Genomic DNA, 8,367 nt, shown 5'->3' on the forward strand with positions numbered 1-8,367 from the left:
CATAATTGCGTGAACACATGGCTAGTGCCTGCCCAGAGTCTTGCCCCATTGCTCCCCACTCAGCACCCTTCTGGGGTACTCTGCAGGTCTCAGGCCCTCAGCCGTCACTGGGGTGTCACCAGCCCCCACTGTTCCCCAAGGATCTGTGGAAGATGTGCTTTTCAGGGGAGAATAAAGACAGGACTCCAGTGTGCAGACTCCAGGGGCAGTAGGTGTGACAGGCCTGGGGACCTGCTGAGAGAAAGCCTCTGACAGACACCCAAGGTAAAGACCGTGCTTGGGGCAGGGCCCACTGAATGGACGCCAGGACTCCCCTCCTCAGCCCCAGCTCTGAGGCCAGAGAGGGCTCTCTACCAGGAGTCCTCACCTGCCTGAGTTTATCCGCCCCCAGGCCTTGCATAGTGGCTCCTGCTTGCTGCTGGGCCACCCCAGGAGGCTGCCTCGTGTGCCTCTGAGCAGAATTCTGCAGTTTGCAAAGTGCACAAACATGTCTCCTCTCCTCCTTTTAGCCCTGCACTGCTCTATCATTTGTGGGGTAGGGGTGGGAGGAGCTGTCCCTCCAGGATAGGGATGGGGGGGGGGAGTGAGGTTGCTAAAGACGCCTTTGGGGTACAAGGCCTGGGCCTGAGGCTGGGACTTCCTCCAAACCCACAGGTGGCCTTGGCGTAGAACCCAGAGACAGAGTTGGGGATTTGGGCAGCAGACAAGAGACCCAGAACCCGTGTGTGTGCTTAGGCAGAGTGATGTCCCTGCAGCGTGCAGTAGCTCAGTTGCAGGTGTTAAGGTTCACCACCCAACTCAGAAGTCCCAGGCAGGAGGAGCCTTCAGTACTGTATGGGGAAGCTGAGCCTAGAGCTGACATGCCTGAGGGCTGACCTGAGCTCACTGGTTCCCTTATGCTGGAGCAGGGCCTGGACAGGCCCAGGCTGGAAGCTGGAACGCTGGGCTGGGGCCTGGCCCTCCCTGCAGCTGTGTGTCTCATCTCGGGGTGGTTTCTGCCCATCCATCTCAGGGTGGTTTCTGTCCATTCATCCACAATGTTGCTACACGGAGCTTGAAGTCTGAGGTCACGAAAGCCACGGGGTGACAGCCAGTGCAGAGCTCAGCTGGACCTCCCATGGGCTTTCTGCTCTTCCCCGGGGTCAAAGGAGCCAGTGCAGAGGCCATTTGTTCATTCTCTGGGACATGCAGACCCCATGAAATAGCAGTGCCAAGTAGGGGTTGGAGATATTGCCTCTGTACTTGGTCCCTGCCCTGTCATGCGGTCCTCCCTCCTGTGTCGGAGCTGCCGCCGATGCCTGGAAGGTGCCTTGCAGTGCAGGTGCCACAAGCACCCCAAGACCTTCTACTGGGGCCCCTATGCTGTAGAGAGGGGCCAGGGGGAGCCCCAGAGCGACCGTCAATGCCTACACATGCTGGCCAATGTTTAATCTCTGATCATGGGGGACAGCGCCACCGGGCCACCCTCCTCAGCAGGGAGCAGCAGCAGCAGCCCCTTGCCCCTGACAGCTGGAGCCCCAGCTCAGGTTGGGGGTGAGGAGGGGCTGCTGAGCCTGGGGGTGCCGCGGGAGGGGCTGCAGGGTCCGGCCCTCGGCTCTGCACAGCCTTGGCCTTGGCGCGGCCTCGGAGCAGGATGCGCCTTTCAACACCTCGCTCCCCTTGGGGCCGGCGCTGGGCCTGGTGGAGTTTCTCACGGCACGCACGGATCAAGGGGCCGGGTTGGGAGAGGGAGGGGGGACAGGAGGCCCCCAGCCCTAGCAGCCCCTATAGAGCCGGCTGTGGGAAGGGCCGGGCCACCGCTCCAGCCCCTCCCCTCTCCCCTCATGTCTAATCCTGGGCGCCTGTTCAAGGAATTCTCGACCGGCCCGTGTGTTAGTGATTTATTTAGACTCTGCTCATCCCGTCCCCGCCTTCACCATAACGCTGCCCTCCCCCTCCCCGTCTTCCTGCGGGGGTGATGGAGCCCCACTCCCCCACCTCGCCTTGCCTTGCTGCAGGCCCTGGGGCCGTTTTCATCTCCCGCATGGCAGGCCTGGCCCTGCTCCAGGCTGCTGCAGATGGCAGGCGCTCCACTGGCCTCTGCAGGCTTCCAGGAGACCCCAGAATCTCACTTGTGCAGCTTAGCGGGAGGGTTAGGGGGTGAGCAGGCAACACCCTCATGGTTCTGTCCTGCCAAGGGCCAGGGTGGGGAGGTGGTGGCAGGTAGCCTGTAAGAGCAAGAGGTCATCTTCTAGATCCTCCAGCCAACGTCCCTGCAGGTGAGATGGACAGCTTAGAGACCATGAGTGAGGGGGGCTGGCAGAGGCCTATGTCCAATGCGCCCCTCCAGCCTATCTCCCCCCAGACATGATCTCCTTGATCAAACCCTCCCGCCCAGAAAGAGTTAACATCCCCATCACACACATGAGAGAAGTGAGGTTGGGGTTGAGGCTGGGGCCCCCTAATGCAAACCATGCACTGGGGCCAGAGGCAAGCAAGTCCCTCCACATCTCGTCCAGGCTCAGCCTCCAGCACTCAGGGCTGGGCCACTGCTCTGTGTGGCCAGGACTTGGTCCGGCTCAGCCCTCAGCTCTCCTGCCCACCCACCAGCTGCCCTGAGGGGGCAGGACTGGGCTGCTCCCCTTCCATGCCTCCTCCACTGCCTTCCTGCAGCTCCCAGCTCCTGAGCATCGCTGTGGGACGGAGTTCTGCAATGTCTCCCAGCCTTAGCCTGCAGCAGACAGCACCCTGGGTTGGCAGGCACCTTGGCATCCTGGGGCTGTGGCTTCAAAGGGCAGGCAGGGAGAGAAGCCACTGTTGGCTGCTTCCCCAAGTGGACTTAGTCCCTTCCCAGTTGACCCCAGGATGGGCAGAGGAGAGGAGCCGTGGAGGTGTCTGGGACTGGAGCTGGCTTGCGTGTGACCCTGGGCAAGTCAGATGCCCTCTGTGGGCCGGCTTTGCCACTGTGTTGCCTTAGGGAGAGGAGAGAATTGGTTAGATCCAATGCCTGCTGGTATTCCTGTCTGCCCTGGCAGCCTCACTCCACCTGACCTCTTCCTCTGTGCCACCCCCCTCCACCCTGCCACCACCCTGCTGCCCAACACAGAGCCAGGAACCTGGTGGTGGATGAAACCCAGTCTAGGCCAGACCCCACCAGGGATGCAGGGAACATGGACATGCCATCAAGCCCCTACCTCATGCCAGCCGCATGTGATGGGGTGAGCTTGGAAGGGTTTAAGGAACTTGCACGTGTCCACATAGCTACAAGGGGAAAGCCAGGATGGAGGGAGGGCCACAGGCAGGGTCACTGCAACCCGGAGGGCAGACCCTGGACTGGCCGGGATTGGCGCTACACAGCCCGCCAGTGTCGGCTGGTTCAGGATCGGGGCCTGGAAGTGCCTTGCTTCCTCCTGCAGACTCCTCTTCCTGCTTCCCAGGAAACAGAGCCCCTCCCAGGCTGGCTGCTCCCATCTGCTCAGAGACCTGGGCTCTGGGTCCCCCAGCCTGGGCCCTGGTCACTGCAAGCTGCTCTGGGAGAGACTGCTGGGATCTAATCCAGTTGTGTCGGGGACCTCTGAGCCAGGAGCCTCCTCCTCCATGTGGGCCTCTGGAGGCCAGGGACATCTGGGTTTGAGGCCTGAGTCTCAGATGGGCTGTAATAGCTGGAGATCTAGGTGACGATGCCAGACTCAAATCCCAGGTCACAGGCTGTAAACATGTCACTTCACACCCCTCTGTGCCCCGATGCCTGCACCTGTGGGATGGGGTCCAAGGCTGAGCTCCAAGGTGTGGTGAGGATGGCCTAAGTCAGTACCCAAAGAGCATCTAGGCCTCCAGCAGCATCCAAGACGGCTAGTGGCTTTTAAAAATATATTATTAAAGATTTTAAAAGGCAAACTGATCCACACAAAGAGGTTTTTTAAAGATTTATTTATTTTTATTGCAGAGTCAGATATACAGAGAGGAGGAGAGGTAGAGAGGAAGATCTTCCATCTGATGATTCACTCCCCAAGTGACTGCAACAACCAGTGCTGTGCCAGTCTGGAGCCAGGAACTTCCTTCAGGTCTCCACATGGGTGCAGGGTCCCAAGGCTCTGGGCCGTCCTCACCTGCTTTCCCAGGCCACAAGCAGGGAGCTGGATGGGAAGTGGCTGCCGGGATTAGAACTGGCGCCCATATGGGATCCTGGCGCGTTCAAGGCGAGGACTTTAGCCACTAGGCCACTGCACTCGGCCCCTCAGACAGAGAGATCTTACATCCACTGGTTCACTCCCCCAATTGGCCAGAGCTGGGTCAGGAGTTTCTTCAAGGTCTTGGGGACTTGGGCCATCCTGTGCTGCTTCCCCAGATGCATCAACAGGGAACTGGATGAGAAAGTGAGGCAGCCAGGAAATGTACTGGTGTCCACTGATGCCCACACTGCAGACAGAAGCTTAACCCACTGTGCCACAGTGCCAGCCCCTCAGATTAGTCTTTAGCCTCCCCACCACCCCTGCTGGGCCACAGGTTCCTTTTTGTGGGATAGGATTCCTGATCCAGGCCTTGCACATGGCTGCCCTGGGTTCCCTAGCAAGGTTCCCTTAGAGAACACAACAGCTCATGTCTGTTGTCCCCTCCCTAGGAAATGAAGGATGGGGTGTGGCAGTAGTCAGGGGATGTTGGAACCAGGACACTACGAAGATGTCACAAAGGATAGCACAGCACGAGTCAAGGCAGCAGGGCTGCACCTGGGCTACAGAGGAGGTCCAGCAACGCCATCCACAGGGGGCCCCTGGCCAGCTGTGTCCAGGCTATCGCCCAGCCCCTTGCTGCAGGGAAGGAGCTCAGGGGTCCATTCCTTACAAGATGGTCACTTTCTTTGCCTGGGCTCGGGCGGGTCCCAGGGGTCAGGCACCTGTCAGTGTGCTGCCTGTAGCCTGTAGGTCCAGGCTTTAGCTGAGGCAGCCAGGGAGGAGGCAGGTGCCACTGCTCCCAACACCTGCTGGGGCTCTCCTAGAGGCTGTCACTCAGGGGATAAAGTCACGTTTTGGAGAGAATTTTTTTTAATTTATTTTCTTTATTTTAAAGGCAGAGTTACAGAAAAAGAGGGAAAGACAGAGATGCAGAGACCTTCCATCTGTTGTTCATCCCCAGATTGCCACAATGGCTAGGGCTGGGACAGGTCACAGCAGGAGCCGGAACTTCATCTGAGTCTCCTACATGGGTGCAGGGGCCCAAGCACTTGGGCCATTTCCTGCTGCCTTCCTGATGCATTATCCGAGAGCTGGATTGGAAGCCGAGCAGCCAGAACTCACACTGGCACCCATAGGGGATGCCAGTGCTGCAGGCAGCAGCTTAACTTCCAGGCTGCAATACCAGCTACCCTCTTAACACTCTGAACCCCCTTTCAGGAAACATAAGAACTTGCACCCACTTTCAGGAGACACATATCTCTCTCCATCTTCTAATAATGATTTAATTTATTTCTCTACCTTCATTTGTTTGAAAGACAGACAGACAGATCTTCCATTGGCTGGTTCACTCCCCAAATGTCTGCAACAGCCAGGGCTCAGCCAGGCTGAGCCAGGAGCCAGGCTGAGCCAGGAGCCAGGCTGAGCCAGGAGCCAGGCTGAGCCAGGAGCCAAGAGCCAGGAGCCAGGAGAGTGGATGGATGTCTGTCACCTCCCACATCCCCAAGTGTCCAGTTTTTTGTACTAAAAGGATGGGATGGAAACCCAGAGTCCTCGGAGGTCAGGTGGGAGGACTCAGTCCCTGGGAACCCCCCGTGGGAACATGGGAACGCAGGCACCAGGCCCCTCCCAGCAGACAGAACCTTGTACTTTAGTCCAGCCGTGATGTGAACATGTGTGTGGCTCGTGTGTGCATGCATGCATTATGTATTTGCATGTGTGTATGAGTGTATCATGTTCGTAGTGTTTGTGTATGGTGTGTGAGAGGCATGTGTGTAGTGTGTGTACGTGTGTGGATGGATGAGTGTTTTGGATACGTGGTGTGTGTGAAATGTGTTCATGCATGTATTTGTGTATATGTGTGGTATACATGTGTAGCTGTGTAGATGATATGTGCGTCACATCTATATGTGGGCGTGTGTGTGGCATAACTGTAAGTGGTGTGTGTATGTGTTTATAATCTATACATGCATGTGGTATATATGTGGTATGGATGTGTGGATAATGTGTACCATGTGCAGATGTTTGTATAAGTGTGTGATGTAAGTGTATCGTGTATAGTGTGTGATGTGTGAATGGTCTGTGTGTATGTGTGGTATAAACGTGGAGTGGATGTGTGCATAATGTGTATTGTGTGTATGTATATGTATGTGGCTTAAATGTGTTGTATGTGGTATGGATATGTATATAGTCTATACATGCATGTGTGTATGTGCATATGTGGTTTGTGTGTGTGCGGTATAAATGAGGTGTATGTGGTATGTGTGTACTGGGTGAGTATGGGTGTGGTATGGGGGTACACAGGCTCTTGGCCCAGGCATCACCCCCTAGAAGCATGACCCCTGGCTGAGCAGGTCCCCCTGCAGGCGGCACACATAGGATTGGGGGCCACAAGCCTGAGTGATGCACAGTGGGCAGCAACTCAAGGCCACTCTCTGGACCCCATTCTGAATGTTCTCCTCTCTTCTGCAAACCAGGAATAGCCAAAAAAGGGGTGGTGGCCTGACAGGACCCCTAGAGCATGGGAGGGCCAGGGAGGGGAGGGCTGTGTGTGTGAAAGCGGTAGCCGTGACCATGGCTTGTAGGGGGTGGCAGTGGATACCTCTGAGCCGGCTCCAGCAGGTTGGAGCCATGGGAGCACAGGGTCCCTGGGCTCCCCAGTCACTAGGGCACAAGGAGGGAGGAACTCCAGGGGTCCCAGTTATATGCGGGAAAACAGTGCCGGCTGGGTTCTTGGCAGCTGTAGTGCACGCAAAGCTGAGACCCAGCTCGGCTCCAGTCTGCTTTTGATCAGTTCCAACCCACCAGCCGGCTGGCTAGGCCTGAGCTGTGGGGCCTCCCTTCTCGAGGTGGCAGAGCTGCAGTTCCAAGGCCCCTCTATGCAGAGCATGCCAGGTCCAGAGACCCTATACTGGTGCCCTGCCCAGCCTTCCGGCATCTCCCCCAACACACCCTGAATACACTCCTCCTCTGTGACTAGGGACACGGCAGGACTCCCACACTAGAAGAGACTGCTTGGGCCTTTGTGTTCTCACCTGGGAAATGGGTTATCATGACACCAGCACCTGCTGAGGGCTAAGTGCTGCCTAAGTCTGGAGCCCAGGAGGTACTACTGGCTGGGGCCTCCAGCTGCTTCTCTGCAGCCTTGGGTCCCTCCCTACCCATCATCCCCCATCTCCCTCAAAGCCCCGGGACCTCTGGGTGGGGTCAGCATGGTCAGCGGGCCGGGTGCACTTGCCCAGCTCACCCTCCAAACCCTGTGATCTGCTGCCACTCCCAGTGACGGAAGCCTGCCCCATCACCCTGCCCCACCACCCTCGGTGGACTCCTCTGTCACTCTATGAGGCTGGCCCTCCTCTGCCTACTCCTGGGTAGTGTTGGGGTGCCTGCCTGGTGCCCTGCTGTAAACTTACATCTTCCTTCGTAGGCCCCCAGCCTCTAGCTACCAGGCTCTGTCGCCCTCACCCAACCTTCTATCTCTTGGCTCCTGCTGTCCCTTCCCCTGTGGCACTCAGAGCCAAAGCCAAGGTCACAAGTTCTTTCCTCTGTGGCCCTGCACTCTCTGTCCCCTTGCGGGGCAGCTGAAGGTAAGGGTCTGCCTGTTCCTGATGGAATCATGGAGCTAGGCCAGGTTGGGTCTCAGGCTGTGGGGGCCAGTGAACTGGGATCGGGGGGGCTCTGGCTGGCCACTCCTAGGCTGAAGGGCTCAAGAACCCCAGCAGCAGGTCTTGTGTTTGGGCCAAACTTTAGAGCATCCTCAGCTCAGTTCTTTGACATGCAACCTTTTAGCGGCCACGCACAAAGGGTCTCGGGACTGCTGAGCCGGTCCAGCTCACTCCCAGGGCTGGGGACCTCACTTTCCCCCATCCCGAGTGCTGTGGGACACCGCTGTCCCTACAGTAGAACCCAGTGTCCCCTCCCCACTCTCGGAGGCCTGCAGCAGAGACCCCCCTTCCCCCAGGTCTGCTGTCTAGGCAGGGAGCCCAGAGCAAGCAAGGGGCCTGGTGTGGGGAGAAGGCGAGGCAGGAAGTGCAGCCCCACCTGCCAGGGATGTGTGGCCCCTGCTAGGCGTCTGCCTCACTCTGAGCCCTGCCTCCCCATCCGGAAACAGAAGAGCAGCCTAGGCCTGATGGGCTCCTGGCCATCAGCTGGCCACCTTGAGGGACTATGGAAACCTTGAGTGACCTCTGGCTGCCCCTGGTTCCCCAGCGGTCCCTGC

Source organism: Ochotona curzoniae, unplaced genomic scaffold, assembly GCF_017591425.1.
Source record: "Ochotona curzoniae isolate NIBS_2020 unplaced genomic scaffold, NIBS_Ocur_1.0 scaffold_3223, whole genome shotgun sequence".
NCBI classification, from domain to species: domain Eukaryota; kingdom Metazoa; phylum Chordata; class Mammalia; order Lagomorpha; family Ochotonidae; genus Ochotona; species Ochotona curzoniae.